At 43.8% G+C, this 19,633-nt stretch overlaps 1 pseudogene; it reads right to left on the reverse strand.

Annotated features, from left to right (window-relative positions):
• Window positions 1–1,946: 1,946 nt before the first annotated feature.
• LOC118842700 lies at window positions 1,947–18,884 on the reverse strand (annotated as a pseudogene).
• Window positions 18,885–19,633: the final 749 nt, after the last annotated feature.

Raw genomic sequence — 19,633 nt, forward strand, 5'->3', positions numbered from 1 at the left:
AGATCTTGGGTTATTCTGATTGTGTTTCCACAATACTGAAATTGTTTCTTTCTGGCTTCTTGCAGTATTTTCTCCTTGATCTGGGAGCTCTGGAATTTGGCGACAATATTCCTAGGAGATTTCTTTTTGGGATCTATTTGAGGAGGCGATTGGTGGATTCTTTCAATTTCTATTTTGCCCTGTGGCTCTAGAATATCAGGGCAGTTCTCCTTGATAATTTCTTGAAAGATGATATCCAGGCTCTTTCTTTGATCATGGCTTTCAGGTAGTCCAATAATTTTTAAATTATCTCTCCTGGATCTATTTTCCAAGTCAGTGGTTTTTCCCATTCACATTGTCTTCCATTTTTTCATTCCTTTGGTTCTGTTTGATAATATCTTGATTTCTCATAAAGTCACTAGCTTCCACTTGCTCCAATCTCATTTTTAAGGTAGTATTTTCTTCAGTGGTCTGTTGGACCTCCTTTTCCATTTGGCTAATTCTGCCTTTCAAGGCATTCTTCTACTCATTGGTTTTTTGGAGCTCTTTTCCCATTTGAGTTAGTCTATTTTTTAAGGTGTTGTTTTCTTCAGTGTATTTTTCCGTATTTTTTTGGGTCTCCTTTAGCAAGTCATTGACTTGTTTTACATAGTTTTCTCGCATTCTTCTTATTTCTCTTCCCAATTTTTCCTCTACTTCTCTAACTTGCTTTTCCAAATCCTTTTTGAGCTCTTCCATGGCCTCGGACCAGTTCATGTTTTTCTTGGAGGCTTTTGGTGTAGGCTCTTGTACTTTGTTGACTTCTTTACGCTGCATGTTTTGGTCTTCTTTGTCACCAAAGAAAGAATCCAAAGTCTGAGACTGAATCTGGGTGTGTTTTCACTGCCTGGATATATTCCCAACCAACTAATGTGATCCTTGAGTTTTTCAGCAGGGTATGACTGCTTGTAGACTAGAGAGTTCTATGTTCCACGTTTGGGGGGGATGCACCAGCTCTGCCACACCAGCACTCCTCCTTCCCCAAGAACCCGCAACCCGGACTGGGCTTAGATCTTCAGCAGGCTGTGCACTCCTGCTCTGATCCGCCACTTAATTCCTCCCACCAGGTGGGCCTGGGACCGGAAGCACCAGCAGCTGTAGCTGCCCCAGAGCGGTGGCTGAACTGTGAACTCCTTCCACTCCCGCAGCTTTTCCCACTAACCTTCTCCACTGTCTTTGGTGTTTGTGGGTTGAGAAGTCTGGTAACTGCCGCAGCTCACTGATTCAGGGCGCTAGGCCCCGCTCTGCCTGGCTCCTGGTCTGGTTGGTCTGAGCAGCTCACGCTGGGCTCTGCTCTGCTCTGCTCCCAGCTCCCAGCTCCCAGCTCCGTGTGGGATAGACCTCACCCAGAGACCATCCAGGCTGTCCTGGGCTGGAGCCCCGCTTCCCTCTGCTGTTTTGTGGGTTCTGCAGTTCTAGAATTGGATCAGAGGCATTTTTTATAGGTTTTTGGAGGGACTCGGCGGGGAGCTCACTGCTTTCCAGCTGCCATCTTGGCTCTGCCCCAATAAAATACTATTTAAAAAATAAAATATAGGATCCTATAACCAGAAAAAAAATTCTGCAAGTTTATTGCAAATGAAAATCTTCCCTGAAATCACCATGGAACAAAACAATGTTTTCTCCTGTCTTCTATGTTGACAAAAACATTAGCATGCCATAGAGGATGCCAAATCCAAAAGAGGATTCTTTGGTTGAGAGCAGGAAAGGTGGAGTCTTCCAAGACTCAGTATGATGTGTAGGCACACTTTAACCACAGAACATTGCCTAGCAAAAATGGAAGCCAACCCCTTTGTGGATTACAAAGGGTTAATCAGTCATATTTTTCTTTAGCCAGTTAGCGATCTGAGCAATCTTCCTGTTATTTTGCTGATTCTTCTTCATTTTTCCGTGAAGGTGTTTATGAAGCACATTTGTGATTTCCTCTCCTAAATGTTACCGAAAAATTGCTCTAATTCATGGACCTGTGAATTTGTGGATACAGGTTTTGCAAGAATATGTGCTAGAATGAATAAATATTCTTTTCCAAACTTTTCCATTACAGCTTTCCAGTTGTTGAGTAAAAAGTCCTTGGTTACAAGCCAGCCAACTTCAGTTGCTGCCACATTTTCAATGACCTTTGATGACTCAGAATCATTCCAAGACAATCTAAAGGCATCATCAAACAGCTTCATCCTGTTAGTGGCTGGAATAGCCTTCGGATTTTTTTTTCAAGCAATAAGCTTGTTTTCTTCCAACCCAATTGATCATAATTAATCATATAATATCCAGTTGTATTCAAATTTAAAGTCACCCAGTCATGTTCTGAATATGATAGTTGCATTTCAGGAAATATTTTGCTGCTTTCATCTAGCCAGACTAATGGTTGCACAATTCCAATTTTTTATCCAAGCAGTGGGGACAATCTATGTGTTATTGTGGAGGGGAGTCATCTGGTTTTTATCATTAGCAAGAAAAAATGGTTCCTGGTTGACCATGCCAGTAGACACATCTAATGTTATAACTGGAAATCCACTCTGATGTGTCCATATGTACATTATGCTTTTTACTGATGTTGGCAAGAGAATTTCAGTCTGGTTGTCTGGAACCATTCGAATATGATTCCACAGATCATCTTGCTCAGCATTAGAGAATGCAAATGTTTTCAAATATGATTCAATTCCTCTAAGGAGCAGATTCTCACCAAGAAAATTTGACATCATCTGGATTACACAACCTCCCTTTATATAAATATATAGGTCAAAGAGGTCACTTATTTCTTTTGTATATGTATAATTTTTCACTTCTGTGGATACAGTTCAGTGCATCATCACATGATCATCTTTGAAAACATCTTTCATATAAGAATAATAAAAGAATTCATTCTGAAATCTCAATATTTGAAAATCAAAATCTTTAGTCTAATACTCAAAATAGGTTGCAAATCCTTCATTGAGCCAAATATCATTCCCCCACTTTGTGGTAACTAAGTTTTCAAACCACTGATGTACAATTTCATGTGCCACAGTGTACAAAATGATGGTTTTTCTCTCTGGGTCGTCATCCTTCTCTTGCACCAACACAAAATCATCAAATGTTATTAGTCCCCAATTTTCCATTGCCTGTGTATTAAAAATAGGAAACCCGATGAGGTCTATTTTTGGAAGAGGATAACCGACATTAAGTAAATTTTCCAGCTTTGAGAAGATAGGGCCTGCAATACTCAAAGCAAAGTCTGCTTCCCCTTCAGCAACTCTATCTTTCCTAGCCCAAATCCGTATCTCCTTGCCCCTTTCAGTTTCCTTGACATAATTGTAGTCACACACAGCGAATGCAGTTATATATGTTGACATTAGGGGAGTAGTTTCAAAGCTGGTAACTATCCATTTGTTTCCATTTGCATCTTCTCTTTCAGACATGGCTAGGATTGGCATGTTGGAAAGAGACACATAAGTAGGATGGTGAACAATTTTGATACTGAAGGTTGCCTTCATAGCTGGCTCATTAAACGGGAAAATTCTCCTCGCTTATGTTGGTTCCAGTTGAGAAGCAGTCAGAGCCCTAGTCTCTCCCTGGTCAGTATATAAGTTTTTGAAGAACCCATCCTTGTGGGTCTGGTTCACTAAGCCGGAGAAGTCGAACTGCAGCACATAGTGGCGACCGGGCTTCAAGGTTTCACTCAGTTCCATCACCAGGTACCACATCTCCGGGAACTTCCACAAGTTGTTCACCGCCACCCGGCCCACTGCCCACTGCTCCCGGTCAGCCCCGGGGCCCTCAGGCAAGGGACCCAGCACCGTGGCGCCCTAGTAGTCTAGGTAGAAGCTGTGGATCAACACCCGTGTGGTCGGCGAGACGCATTTCACAGTGATGTTGAACCGCCCGCTGAAGGACTTCGAGGACTCGTCAATTTGTTCTGGCTGCAGGGGAACCCAGAGCTCCAGGTCGTAGTGCAGGGAAACTACGTCGGAGGGCAGGCGCAGATGCTTCCAGGGTTCGGAGGTGGGCTGGAGCTGGGGCCTGGAGGTGGACAGCGTTGGGTGGTCCAGGGGCCCGGAGGTGGTCAGGTTTGTGTTATCCAGGGCTCGGAAGTGAACAGAGTGGTCCTGGGTCCTAGAGGTGGACTGGCTCCTGTGGTTCAGGGGCCCGGAGGTAGTGAGATTTGTGTCGTCCAGGGACCCGGAGCTGGACAGCGTCAGGCGGTCTTGGGTCCCGGAGGTGGACTGGCTCCTGTGGTCCAGGGGCCAGGAGGTGTACTGACTCGGGTGGTCCCAGGACCAGGAGGGTCTCGTGACGCTCGGCCGAGTCCCGGGGGCGCGGATGTTGCTAGTCTTGCTTGCCTTTTTCTCTTCCTCGGCTTGCTGCTTGAGGGCCACCCCCTGGACAGCCGGTGCGGCTCTCGTCACGGTCCTGGACTTCTCCGACGGCTGCGAAGGTGTGTGACTGTAGCGGACGACGAAAGAGCTAAGCACCGCCACAGCCAGCAGTAGCTCACCCAGTACCACCACCGCAAGTACGACCACCTTGCGGCTCAGGTAGAAGCCGGAGTGAGACGTGACTCCCATGGTGCTGACTGAGTAGCCAGTGCCCCTGGTCACTGATGGAATTCTTATTTTCTTTTTTTTTAAATTTTAAGATTTATTTTTAGTTTTCAACATTCATTTCCACAAGATTTTGAGTTACAAATTTTCTCCCCATCTCTATCCTCCCCCACCCCAAAATGGCATGTATTCCGATTGCCCCTTTTCTCAGCCTGCCCTTCCTTCTATCACTCCACTCCCCCCATCCCCTTTACCCTTACTTTCTTGTAGGGCAAGATAGATTTCTATACCCCATTGCCTATATATCTTATTTCCCAGTTGCATGCAAAAACAATTTTTTTTAACATTTGTTTTTAGAACTTTAAGTTCTAAATTCTCTCCCTTCTTCCCTCCCCACCCCCTCTCCTTGAGAAGGCAAGCAATTCAATATCGGTTATACATGTATGGTTATGCAAAACACTTCCATAATAGTCATGTTGTGAAAGACTACCTATATCTCCCTCCATCCTATCTTTTACCCCTTTATTCAGTTTTCTCCTTTGACCCTGTCCCTTTTCAACAGTATTTGCTTTTGACTACCTCCTCCCCCAATCTGCCCTCCCTTCTATCATCCCCTCCTCTTATTCCCTTCCCCCCCTACTTTCCTGTAGGGTAAGATACCCAATTAAGTGTGTATGTTATTCCCTCCTTAAGATAAATCCCATGAGAGCAAGTTTCACTCATTCCCTTTCACCTACTCCCTCTTCCCTTCCATTGTAACAGCTTTTTCTTGCCACTTTTATGTGAGATAATTTACCCCATTCTATCTCTCCCCTTCTCCTTCTCCCATTATATTCCTCTCTCACCCCTTAATTTTATTTTTTTAGATATCATCCCTTTATATTCAACTCACCTGTTTGGGTCCTCTCACCCTTGGTGGTCCTTGACTGGCAAGGACCTGTCTCAGTAAGCAATGATAAGGCAGGAGTCAGGATGGAAGGGACTCCAATTTATTGGGAGAAATCATCCATTTTTATAGGGTTTGCACTATGTGAGCATAAGCAAGTGGCCAATGGGTATGAGGATGACAGTATGGGAAAGAGCAGAAATGTTGAAATGGGAAAGGACAGCAATGTTACAGTACGGGTATACTGTTGCACTTTGTTTCAGTATGGGTATTGGCATGGGCATGGAAAGGATCTGGATTGTTGCAATGTATGGTGCACTATGGTATCCACAAGGGTATGGGAAAGATCAGGACTGTCGCAAGGCGGTATCTGTAGGAGTATGGGAGCAAGGGGGAATGTTGCACTACAGTATCTACAAGGGCATGGGAATGCTTGGGCATGTTGCACGATAGTATCAGAGCCATACAAGCTATGTGAGACATGAGGCAGGATGTCCCCGTAAAGTATCAAAGATGTTCCAGTAAGTAAAGTAACAAAGCACTGCGTTAGACAACGGTTCAAGAGCATTAGGTGATGGCCAGCTGGGTCCCTCCTTCTAGGCTTGTGTGTCCCTCGTGGACAGGCTCTGCCTGCATGTGTAAGTAGACTACAGGGGCTTCTCAAGGGCAGAGGCCCTCCCTCTGGGTGCCTGCTGTTCCACTCCTACTAAGCCTGTCTGGTTTACCCAGGAAACAGGCCAAGTGCTAGGGGTCCTAACAGCCCTGGGGTCGGCACCAACCCCTTATACTTACCCTGTGCCCTCTGTCTCTCTATATACGTATATTCCCTTCAACTACCCTAATACTGAGAAAGGTCTCGTGAGTTACAAATATCATCTTTCCATGTAGGAATGTAAACAAAATTGTTCAACTTTAGTAAGTCCCTTATGATTTCTTTTTCTTGTTTGCCTTTTCATGCTTCTCTTGATTCTTGTATTTGAAAATCAAATTTTCTATTCAGCTAGGTTTTGTTCATCGAGAGTGCTTGAAAGTCCTGTATTTCATTAAAAATCCATATTTTGCCCTGAAGTATTATACTCAGTTATTTCACATTCTCTTCTATTTTTTCATTCTTTTGGTTCTGTTTTATAATTTCTTGATTTCTCATAAAGTCACTAGCTTCCACTTTCTCCATTCTAATTTTTAAGGCATTATTTTCTTCGGTGATCTTTTGGACCTCCTTTTCCATTTAGCTAATTTTGTTTTTTTAGGCATTCTTCTCATTGTCTTTTTGGAGCTCCTTTGTCATTTGAGTTAGTCTATTTTTTAAGGTGTTATTTTCTTCAGTATTTTTTTGGGTCTCCTTTAGCAAGCTGTTGACTTGTTATTCATGATTTTCTTGCATCACTCTCATTTCTCTTCCTAATTTTTCCTCTACTTCTCTTACCTGATTTTTCAAATCCTTTTTGAGCTCTTCCATGGTCTTGAGACCAATTTGTATTTTTTTGGAGGCTTTTGAGGTAGGATCTTTGACTTTGTTGACTTCTTCTGGCTGTATGTTTTGATCTTCTTTGTCACCAGTATGATTTAATAGTGTGAGATTTTTTCCACTGTCTTCTCATTTTGCCAGCCAATTACTTGACTTCTGAGCTGTTTGTCAGGGTATGACTTCTTCCAGAGTGGAGAGTGCTCTGTCCCAAGCTTCAGGGGTTTTGTGTTGCTGTTTTCAGAGCTACTTCTATTCTGAGGTAGTAGGATCCACTCCTCTCCTGGCCTGTGCTCTGGTCTGTGAGTGCAAGCACTCCTTTCTGCTATATAACTAAGGGAGGACTCCCTCTCCACAGCCACCACAAGCTCTGTCACACCATTGTTCCTCCTCCTGTAAGGACTACCAACCAGTACTGCGACCCAGATCGAAGGAGGGCAAAGTAAGAGAACCCTGCCTCAGCACCAGCAAAGAGATCTTTGCACTCCTCCTCTGATCAGCAGCTTTATTCCCCCCACCATCTGTGGGCCTGGAGCTCCAGAAGCAGCCACTGCTTCTGCCTCTGCTGTAGCCACCTCCACCGCCCCACGGCTGGGGCTGGACCACACCCTTTTCTCACCCAGGTCTAACAGTTTCCCCCTGACCTGGTGCATTGTGTTTGGAGTTTGTGGGTTGAGAAGTCTGGAAACTGCCACAGCTGCCAGTGATTCAGTGCCCTGGGGCCTGCTCCACCCAGCCTGGTCTGCTCCAGCCTAGTCTGTCCTGTCTCAGGAAACACTGGGCTGTGTTCTGCTCCCAGCATGGCACAATAGACCCTTCCCAGCGACCGTCCAGGCTGGAGACTTGTTTCACTCTGTCATTTCATGGGTTCTGTAGCTCTAAAATTTGTTTAGAGTCATTTTTACAGGTGTTTGGAGAGATTTGGGGGAGAGCTCAAGTGAGTCCATGTTTTCACATCACTATTTTGGCTACATCCCTATATTTTCTTTATACATGGTTATTTGTAAGTTGTCTCCCCATTAGACATTTTGAGGGCAGAGCCTGTCTTTTGTCTTTCCCTCTATCCCCAATGCTCAGCACAGTGCCTGGAACATAGTAGGTACTTAATAAGTACTATTAACTGACCTATAATAGGTACTTAATAAACTTTTGTTTGACTGATTGACTGATTATCCCACCTGTCCCTACAGGGACTACTAGAGAGAAAAAAGTCAGGGAGCTGGGCAAAGTCCAGAGAAAGCAGAGCTAAAGAAGTGTACAATCTCAGAGAAGAGCAAAAAGTCAGGGTACCTGGGCCTGTCATCGACAGGTTCCTAAGTCTCTGAGCACCTGGGCTGTGCCACCCTCAACTCTTGGAAGCTCCAGTAGGCTCCTCTGGGGTTCCCTGGCTTTTCCTCCAGCCGAATAATTGGGTGGTGTTAGCTCCTCACTCTGAGCTCTAGGACAAGGCTCTTTCCTGGCAGCAGAAGATACTGAGGCGTCTCCTGTGTGGAGACTGCTGCATCAGCAGAATCTTGGAAATCCCCGGATGCCTATGGCTGAATAATCAGTTTTTCTTAGTTCCCCTGGGGTGGGTGGGTGGAACAGGTTCTCTGGGACATATATGGAGTGTGAACAGTGTCCTGGCATGGGGAACAGGGGAGGGGGGTTCTTTCTGCAACACCTCCCTCCAATCCCACCATCAAATCCTCTCCTTCCATCCCAGGCAGAAGTTCCTAAATCCTCACAGGTTATCCCACATCTCAAAAACCTCCCAGGTTTTCCTACTACCAGCTGACCCCACATTCAAGCACTCCCACCACCTGGCTTGAACCTACCTTTTGGGTCTGATTTCATGCTATTTCCCCTCTCCCCCCAAACACTCCAGCCAAACCAGGCTTCTAGCTGACTCCTGAACATGCCCTGTGCTTTCCTGACTCAGAATCCTTGTTCATGCTATTTCCTGAGCCTGGAATGCCATCTCCCACCCCTCGACCTCCAACGTTTGGTATTCTACCCACCCTTGAAGGCCCACCTCAAACCCCTTGTTCCAAATAGCCTCCCTTCATCTCTGCTCCCTTAAGCAGTGTTCTGTCCCTCATTATCAACAATAAACATTTTAATAGTCTATTTTATATGCAAAGCAGGGTGAATCAAAGATAAACTTGTAGGCTCATAATTTCTAAGCTAGGAGAAACTTTAGAGGTCAGGGCAGCTAGGTGGCACAGTGGGTAGGGTACTGAGCCTGAAATCAAGAAGACTTACCTTCCTGGATTCAATTCTAGCCTTCGACACTTACTTTCTGTGTGACCCTGGGCAAGTCACTTAACCCTCTTTGCCTCAGTTTCCTCATCTATAAAATGAGCCAGAGAAGGAAATGGCAAACCACTCCAGTGTCTTTGCCAAGAAGACTCCAAATGGGGGGGCAGCTAGGTGGCAAAGTGAGTAAAGCACCTGCCCTGGAGTCAAGAGGAGCTGAGTTCAAATCCAGCCTTAGACACTTGACACACTTACTAGCTGTGTGACCTTGGGCAAGTCACTTAACCCTACTGCTTTGCCTTCTTCCCTCCCAAAAAAGACCCTGAAATAGGATCGTGAAGAGTCAGACATGACTGAACAATAACTTTAGAGCTCTCAGATGAGAAATCTAAAGATGGAAGGAACATTAGAGGGTATCCATGGATACCCTTATCCATCCAGCTTAATCCCGTCATTTTGCATTTCACATATAGGGAAACTGAGGTCCATAGAGATAAATTGACTTGCTCAATGTCACACAGATAGTAAGAAGTATCAGGTTTTACTAATTCCAAATCCATCATTATTTCCAGTAGATCTGAATGACTCCAGGCAAAATATAACCAATGACTTACAATGGAAGTTCTGCATTTGTATGGAGGCAGATTTAACTTCAGGGGGTTTTCAGTCATCATACGTTGGGGCTCATCCCCCCCAACATCTTCTCTGGGAACACCAGAATTTGGTTCATGCTTAGTTATTGTTCAGTTACGTCCAAATCTTCAGATTTGGGTTTTCTCGACAAAGATATTAGAATGGTTTGGAATTCCTTCTTCAGTTTATTTTATAGATGAAGAACTGAGGCAAACATGGTTAGGTGATTTGCCCAGGGAGCACAGCAAGAGTTTGAGGCCAGATCTGAACTCAGGAAGATAAGTCTTTCTGAGGTCAGGTCCAGCACTCTATGCACTGCACCACCTGGCTGCCTCTGGTATAATCAGGTAGGTCTCTCCCTAAATGGAAAAGGGGCCCCAGTTGCCTTACAGGGTGGGTAACGCCAGAAGGAAAGGAATCAGTGATGCAAGTTTTTGTTGAATGTCTACTATGTGCCAGCCACTGTGCTAAATTCTGGGGAGATAAAGAAAGGCAAAATATAGTCCTTGCCCTTGAGTCATTCAGATCTATTGGAAACAATGATAGATATGGAATTAGTAAAGCCTGATGCTTCTTATTACCTGTTACAAATCGACAAATAATCAACCAAGGTGAATTCATTAAACCCATACTATGTGCCAGAGGATGTGCTAGGTACTGGTGATACAAAGAAAATAAAAAAGAAACTTTCCCTGACCTCAGAGAGTTTACACTTTTCTCTCCACTGGTATTAAGAGGAAGGTACCTATCCAGAGCCACATCACAGCTTGGACTAGAATCTACGTCTTTTGGCTCTGAATCTTTCCATTGAGCTCTCCACCATCCCTGAGTTGTGTGAAATGTTGCACAAGAGGACATGGGAAGCTGTGCAGAGGCAGATGGCAGAGCTATGGGTGAGGACCATACAGACGACATTTCAATTCATCCTGGGTGCAACCAGACCATTGGCTAGTCCTGGGTCCAAGGCCTGCCTCCTCTGACATGGGGATAACTGTTATCTTAGTATCCTGGTACAAAAACCAAAATTCTATTCTGTTAGAATCAATTAAATTCACTTCAAATGCAGAAACATTTATTAAGTACTAAATTCAAAGCAGAGGCAGAGTGATGCAGTAAATAGAGAGCTGGCCTCAGTCAGGATGACCTGAGTTCAAGTCCTATCTCTGACACGTGATAGTAGGATCCTGGGCAAGGCACTTAGCCTGTCTATGATCTAGACAGCTCTCTAAGATTATACACAGCAAAGCATATGCTGACCTAGATTTGTTGAGAGAATTTCTTTTTCTTTCTGGGTAAAGGCCTTTTCTAGTCCTCCTTTATTGCTAGGGCCTTTCCCTTTGTGATCTCCTTCCATTTATGTATCTTTTATGAGTAGTGGTTTTACATCTTGTTTGCCCCATTAGATTGTAAGATGCTTGAAGGCAGAGATCCTGTGTTAGCCTTTCTTTGTATCCCTGGCACTTAGCACAGTGCCTGGTACACAGTAAATGCTTAATAAATGATTGTTCCCTGACTAATCCATTAAATTTCACAAGGGAGATTCAACAAAAAAGTACAAACCTTGTGTGCATATATAATTAATGAAAAAATATTAATCTCTTACTATATGCAGAACATTGTACTAGAGAATAGGGCTACAAATACAAAAGCAAAGACAGGCCATGCCCTCAAGGAGCTTACATTTTATTGGGGGAAGACAATACATAAAAGGGGAGGAGGTAAAGGAGGCATAGTTCAGAGAGTCAGAAGAACAACTGGGAGGGGAATGGATTATGGATGGCCTAGGTCCATTCCCAAAATGGAGGCTCTGGGTGGAAGAAGGGACCAGCATGGTAGAGGAGTCTCCCAGGGTCACAAGGCTCCAGGTATATCAGGATGAGAAGGAAGCTGAGTGCTGGTGTTGAAGTCCAGAGTCAGAAGCACCCTTAGTGTCTTTACCTCCACCCCAACTTGCTTGTGTGGAACACAACGCACAGGAATTCACCTTAGATTAGGTTCATCGTAAGTTTGAGTGGGGTCTCACCACCACTGAGGGGAAAGTTAGTTCAACCTTCAGAGACTAAGCTTTTGAAACGAGGACTTTAGAAAAAGGGGGAACTCTGGATTTCCCCAAATCATTGATTATTAATAATCATGTTCCTCAGATTGATTCTAAAGGAGAAGACAAAACACAGAAGAACATGGTGGGTAGGGAGGAACACCTTAGTCCAGAAAGTTACAGGGATGGTGAGTGAGTCCACAGGACAATACATGGACACATCTCATCCAGGAACAGTTGAGGAGTTGATATGATCATGGTTCATGGATCCATTCCCTAAAGATCTTATGTTCTAACTAGGCAATATAAAAGGTACTCAAATAAATATAAAAGAAAGTTAAACAAAGGAGATCATTCACAGCTGGGCGGATCTGGGCAGACTTGGGAAAGGAGATGACATCTGATTTGAGCTTAAAGGAAGTCAAGGGTTCAGACTGGTGGAGATGATGGTATTGAAAGTTACATTGACTCAGTGACCCATCATTCCCAGGCCTGCTTGTCAATCAGTATTGGAGAAGGTGACACTAAGTCTCCAGCTTTTTGCTTTACCTGCTCTTTGTTATATATCCATCTGTGATGTTTATACCCCTACCTGCAAATTGTCATGTACTCCTACCTTGGGGAGGAACTGAGATAGACACAAGAATCCAACCTCTTTTACTGACATGAACCTATTTGAATTGTCTCAATCTTATTATGAAAGTTGCCAATAAAAGGTATTTAAAAGGGAGGGACAAAGTCAATATTCTATCCTGTAGGCAAAGAAGGATCATAGATGGTTTTAGAGCATGATTAGAGATGTGACTTGGGCATAAGACAATGGCTTTCATATAGAGGGTGGTTTGGAGAGGAGACAGAGACTGAAAGCCGACAGGATGGTCTGAACTAGGACAATGGCTCTGTCAGATTGGAGAGAAGGTCTAGAGACAGACTTGAGATGACTTGGCTATTTGTTGGAAATTGTGGGTGAGGGAGAAGTCAGGGATAAACCTAAGAACATGGTGGAGCCAATAGGAACAGGAAATTTTAGAGGAAGGTGACTTTGGCGGGGGGGGGGGGGGAGGGTGTCAAAAAGTGGAAGGGGGAAGGGGCATGCTAGTAAATATTTAACTACCTGTCCAAAAAAATGTGGTCAGGACAAACGTGTGCATTTAATTTGCATTATTAACACTTTTGTAAGTCTAGAAATCAACAAAATAATAACTCAAGCCCCAAGTTGTGATTAGAAGCACCGATCAGCTCTGCCCACCCACAAGATACATTTAATCTTGAGATCCTGCAGAACAAGGGCTATTTTTTGCCTTTCTCTGTATCCCCAGAGTTAGCCACAGTACCTGGCACAGAGTAGGCATGCAATCGGCCCTTACTGATGTTGTGATAAGATGGAGTATGAACTTCCCTGGCCCTTTCTTCTGGGATGCTCTAAAAAATCAGTTCCATAAAGACAAATTCAAATGATGTCATTGTCTGATGAACCCTGGACTGGCTGGTGTCTGCTTGAATCTCTCATCTCTAGATCAGTGCTTTCTGGGCTGGGAGTCCAGGAATTCAGGGTTACAGAGTAGATGGGAGAGGGGATGTCATGGACAAAATCTATGAGGCAGGAAAGCTTAGGACTTGTTCAAGAGATAGCTAGAAGTCCATTTAGGATGGAGAGTAGCAGGGATGAGGGGAAAGGAGTAGGGGTGAAGTCAGACTGAACAAGTAGGTTGGTGACACATAGAGAGCCTCTAATGCCTGACTAAGCAGCCTGGATTTCATGGGGCAGGTAATGGGGAAGGCTGGCAGAGTTTTGAGCCATGGAGTGATATGCCCAGACCTATATGGAATCAGGAAACTCTATCCAGCATGGAAGGGTGGGATACATCGATGGGGATGGAGGGATGTGTGACAGAGATCTCCTAGAAGTTACAGCCCTTTCATGGTGAACTCATTGGTGATTTTCCTTCCACACTCCATGTATATCACAGGGAATTTGGTACCCCCCATATTATCAATTCCCAAGTCCATTTCAAACAGGATGTTCTGTCAGCATCTCAAACTTAACAGATCCAGAAGAGAGCTCATTATCTTTCCCAGCAGATGCACTCCCCCTCTGGACTCCCCTCTTTCTGTTGAGGGCTCCACTGTGTTTCCAGTCATGTTGGTTTACAATAGTGATATTATCCCTGACTCATCACTCCATAGCCTGTCACTTCCATGTCCAGGAAACCTCTTCCATCCACCCCCTTGTCCTCCGTCACTGGCTGACCCTTGGTAAGTCACACTTTCTGTCCACCTCCTTTTCCTCACCTGTTAAATAGGGATCATACCTAATATAACCTTCCTGGGGTGGGGTTTGGTGAGATCAAGTCAGGTAAGGTAGCTGTTACTATTGTGATCAGACTGCTTTGAGTTCTTGGATGGCCATTCAATGTTCAAAATAAAGCTTGTTTCTGACTCCACCCCATCTCTCACATGTCTTTCCTTTTCTCCCTCCACTCTCACAGCCGTTGATTGACTCCAGGTCCTCATCACCTCTCATCGGGTACAGTAAGAGCCTCCTAATTGGTCTCCTGGCCGAAAGTCTCTCCCTATCTTCCACACAGTGGCCAAAGTGATTGCCCTAAAGGGGAGGTCTGACCATGGGACTCCTTTACTCAATAAATGGCTGTGGATCCCTATTGCCTACAGGATCAAGCCTGTCTATAGCTTTCTTTTCTTTACATTTTTTTTAAAGACTGGTGCTTTTCACCAGGTTCCACTTAATGGGCACAAGAACTTCCACCTGTTACTTTTCTTGACCTGGGCTGATTCACCCATACTTTTTTCCCTTATAAATTTATTTATTTTTAGTTGACAACACTCAGTTCCATAAGTTTTTGAGGTCCAAATTTTCTCTCCCTACCTCTCTTCCTTCCAAGACGGCGTATAATCCAATATAGGTTCTACATGTACCTTCACATTAAACATGTTTTCACAGCAGTCAACTTGTAAAGGGGAATTATAACCAATGGAATGTGATTCACCGAGCCTTAGGCAGCCCCTATCCAGGAACTCATAATTTTATTTTAACAGTCAATTTATTCTGTTTTTTAAAAAGCCAGCAGTGTAGAATGGAGATCAGTGCTTTCAAATGCAATCCTCTTTTGTATTCTGCTGTGTACATAATAATGCCCAGTTTGTGTGTGTGAGTGTGGTGGGGATTGGAGGGGGAGTGTTAGGCTCAAACTAAAATTAAATGGTGATTTTCTTTGAGCCTTTGATTATGTACAATGTGGAATCATTCTCTTCTTCTGGGTTTGTTTGTTGGGCCTTCCTGACTCTTTAATATTCTTTTGACATCAATTGCCTTTTTCTGCTTACTTGTTTTTTCTGTTCTATGTGATATTGTCTGTCTTCAAGTTTTTTTCAAATCCATTATTAATAGAAGGTATCTAGCCTCTTATTTAAGATATGCAGAGAAGAGATTCCACAATCTCTGGCCTAAATTTTTCTAATACTATCTCTACAGCATTTTAAACCCTGTCATGAAGATGCTTGATGTATTTAAATCTTATAATTTCAGATACAAGGATACCAATGAGTGGATTGCTTTGTCAACTTATTTTCAGAGGCTCAGAGATTTCTCTCAGTGGTGGTGCTTAACAGGACTTAAAGGGATAAGAACAATTTAAGCGATTATTTTATTTTTGTCAGTGTGTTAGGTTCCTTCCACAGACTACCAACACAGTCCTCAGCCAGTAGGGAACTACGTGGGGATATGGGTGATATCAAAGAATCAACCTGGCTGTCAGGCTACATCTAACACTGCCATTGCAATGACATGCATTATTCCCCCAGAGTAATGAAGCTATAGTCACAAATAAATTATACAGAGACTATCATTTGGTTGATGAGTTATTGTGTATTCTTTTGCAATTCATCTGCCCTTCCAATGATTCCCAATATAGGACAATATTTGGATGCTTCAGGCTTGCCAACACTTTAGCTTCTCTCCTTGATTCTTGTCTTTCTTTACTGGACATCCTTGATAAAATATGGCTTCCAGTCTTCCCTAGACTGAACCAGAATGGCTTTTCCAAAGGATCCTTCCCCAATCTTTTGGAGTTTACAGTATCTACCCATGGCTCTTTTCTTAAGGCATCCTTATACATGTGCAAGGCAATAAAGGAATTCTGCTTCTTGGGCCAGGTCTCACTCACATCAGATAATGTGAGGCAAGCCAGCTTCCTGGAGCCTGCAGCGTCTGTCCCCCGTCTCTCTCCGAGTTACGGTTTCTCCAACTTCCTGGGTGTGAGGGGCGGCCTCTGGGCCAGAGTGAACTCTGGCCCGGCCGGGCCCAGCTGTTTTGCTGCCCTGGCTCCACGGAGTCTGGGCAGCGACAACGGCCACGGCACAATGTGTACCCACCTTGGGGCACCTCACTTGGACCCTACTGCACCCATAGCCAGCTGGCCTCCCGATGGAACTCACAATTTTAAAGCCATCATTAGTGTGGACTCCAATGGGCTTAGCCCATCGTAGTTTGGAACGCCTGAGCCTCCCAGGTAGCTGGGATTATAGGCATAAGCTATTAACACCTGGATTTCTATTTAGCTTTTAAAGCCCTTCGTATTTTGACCTAATGTAAATTTTTAGTCTTTTTTTTAAGAGCAGATATAGACAGGATCCAGATGAAAGTTCTGGATCTGAATATGTTGAATCAATGAGGTGAATGACACCCCCATCCACCCCCACCTCCCACCCCATCCACTCTTTTACTAAATAGAAATAAACACTCAGCAAAGTGATAGAAACATTCAGCAAAAATAGAGAGGATGTCTCAAAAGTCTTAGTGTCATTTTAAGCTTTAATAGATTTTCGGGGTATCCTGTCTAAGTGCAGATCTTGAGGTAGTGAGGCAACCAGGTCAATGACATCAGCCCTTAGGAGATTCGATAGACTGTCAGATCTGAAGAACTCCCCTCCCTTCTCCATACCCATGTGTCAAAGATTCTCTCTACTCATTTTTTTGTTCTCTTTGAGTTCCAAGTTCTCTTCTTGCCATCTCTCCCCTCTCCTTGAGAAGGCAAACACTTTGAATTTAGATTATACATTTGCAGTCATGCAAAACATGTTTCCATTTTATCCATATTGCGAAGGAGAACCAAAAGTGTGAAAAAGAGACAAAAAATTAACCAAGAAGGAGAAGTTGAAAAAGTAGACTTCAATCTGCATTCAGACTCCATCCATTTTTTCTCCAGAGGTGGATAATATTTTTCATCATGAGTCCTTCGGAATTTCCTTGGATCATTGTATTGTTGAGAAAAACTAAGTAATTCAGAGTTGATCATGGTATAAAGTGCTGTTACTGTGTACCAGGTTCTCCTGTCTCTGCTCACTTCACTCTGCATCAGTTCATGTAAGTTTTCCAGGTTTTCTGAAATCAACATTTCTTATAGCACAATAGTATTCCCTCACAATCATATACCATTACGTGTTCAGCCATTCCCCAATTGATGGACACCCTCTCAGTTTCTAATTCCTTGCCACTGCAAAAAGAGTTCCTATATATATTTTTCTACATATAGGAATTGTTTCTTTTCTTTTTTCCTTTTCTTTTCCTCTCTTCTCCTCTCTTCTCCTCTCTCCTCTCCTCTTCTTTCCTTCTTTCCTTCTTTCTTTCTTTCTTTCTTTCTTTCTTTCTTTCTTTCTTTCTTTCTTTCTTTCTTTCTTTTTTTCTCTTTCTTTCTTCCTCCCTTCTTTCCTTCCTTCCCTCCTTCCCTTCTTTCTTCCTTCCTTCCTTCCTTTCTTTCTTTCCTTCTTCCTTCCTTCCTTCCTTCCCTCCTTTCCTTCTTTCTTTCTTCCCTTCTTCCTTCCTTCCTTCCTTCTTTCTTTTCTTTTTTCCCTTCCCTTCCCTTCCTTTCCCTTCCTTTCCCTTCCCTTCCCTTCCCTTCCCTTCCCTTCCCTTCCCTTCCCTTCCCTTCCCTTCCCTTCCCTTCCCTTCCCTTCCTTCCCTTCCCTTCCCTTCCTTCCCTTCCCTTCCCTTCCCTTCCCTTCCCTTCCCTTCCCTTCCCTTCCCTTCCCTTCCCTTCCCTTTCCTGTTCCTTCCTTTTCTTTCCATTTCCTCTCTTCAGGATACAGACCTAGTAGTGGTATTGCTGGATCAAAGGATATACATATGGACATGGTCTGAAATTTCCCTCCAAAATGGCTGGACCCATTCACAACTCCACCAAGAGTACATCAGTGTCCCAATTTTTCCACATCCGTCCAATGCTTATCATTTTTCTTTTCTGTTGTGTTAGCTGACCAGATAGGTATGAGGTAGTACCTCAGAGTTGTTTTAATTTTCATTTCTCTAATCAATAGACATTTATAGCATTTTTAATATGACTCTAGATCACTTTGATTTCTTTATCTGAAAACTTCCTTTTTATATTCTTTGACCATTTATCAATTGGGAAATTACTCATGTTCTTGTAAATTTAACCCAGTTCTCTAAATATTTGAGAAATGAGGCCTTTATCAGAGAAACTTCCTATAAAATTTTTTTTATAGTTCTTCACCTGAATAAAAGACCTATCATCCCCATAAAATCTCATTGGTGCGTAATGAAACCATTGCAGCCCAGGAGCTCAGGAAAATTGGAAAGAGTGGTTGGACCAGGTACCCTTTGATCCTTCCTGCAGCTGAAAACCATCTGTCTTTGGATCTTCCTCTCACTGCTGTCCCCTGGGTTCCAAGGATGGGGGTGGATTTGAGCCTTAAGTATTTCTATTAGCAGGATATTTTGGTTTTTGCTCTAGGGTCCGTTATGGCCCATGGAAGTGGCAGATCCCTTCCCTGTGCATTGGGAATGGATGCTGATGGCTGATGAGCCAGGTTCAGTGAGAAAACTCTTAGGGACATGTTTGCCTAAGATGGGAAAACTGCAACACTGGCAGGATCGTTGAATGGGAGTATATTCTTGAGGGCTGGTCTGCTGTCCCACTTGTTGCTCTGGGGGATATTGGAGGTGATGCCTGTGGTCAGGGGAAGATCCCTGCTGAGGAAGCTGAACAGAATGCCCAGGGGTAGCAGGGCAGATGAGTCATCTGGGAATCTGTTTAGGCCAGTAGCCATGACCGGCTGATCCATGGCCCAGGGGGCTTCCTCACCCTAGCTCAGGTAAGTGGCACACTGGAGTGCTGTGCCTGGAGTCAAGAAGACCCAAGTTCTAATCTGACCTCAAACACTATTAACTATTTGATCTTGAGGAAGTCACTTACTCTCTATCTGCCTCAGCTTCCTCTACTGAAAAATGGGAATGATAACGACACTTACTTCTAAGGATTGTTATAAGGATCAAATGAGATAATATTTGTAAGAGGCTTAGCACAGTAACAGAGTCAGTGGGGAAGAGAGGACAGGGAGTAAGCATTGATTAGGTCTATTTGTTATGGTTCCTAATAAATGCTTGTTTCCTTCCTTCCTCACCCACACCTCTCTGGATAGAGGTGCTGAGGTAAAGGTAAGCAAGGGGCTATACCTGGGTCTAGCCCTGAAGAAAGTCCTAGCATTCAGTTTCCTTCAATCTCTGTTTACAGGAGCACAGAGAATCCTATCATGAATGAAATAAGCTTTGATCTGCGTGTAGCAGGTAAGCAACAACATGGCGGACAACATTGGCTCTGTGGCTTGTCAGCTGTGGGGCAATGCCAAGAACGCTCACTGGTTCTGAAGTTAGAGAACCTGAGTTTGGATCCTTCCTCAGGTGTGCACTGCTTGTGTGCTCTTGGGTGAGTCATTTAATATACCTGGGCCTCTGTTTCCTCATATGATAATAATGACGATGATGATGATGATGATGATGATGATGATGATGATGATGG

Source organism: Trichosurus vulpecula, chromosome 3 (genome assembly GCF_011100635.1).
Source record: "Trichosurus vulpecula isolate mTriVul1 chromosome 3, mTriVul1.pri, whole genome shotgun sequence".
In the NCBI taxonomy this organism is placed as follows: domain Eukaryota; kingdom Metazoa; phylum Chordata; class Mammalia; order Diprotodontia; family Phalangeridae; genus Trichosurus; species Trichosurus vulpecula.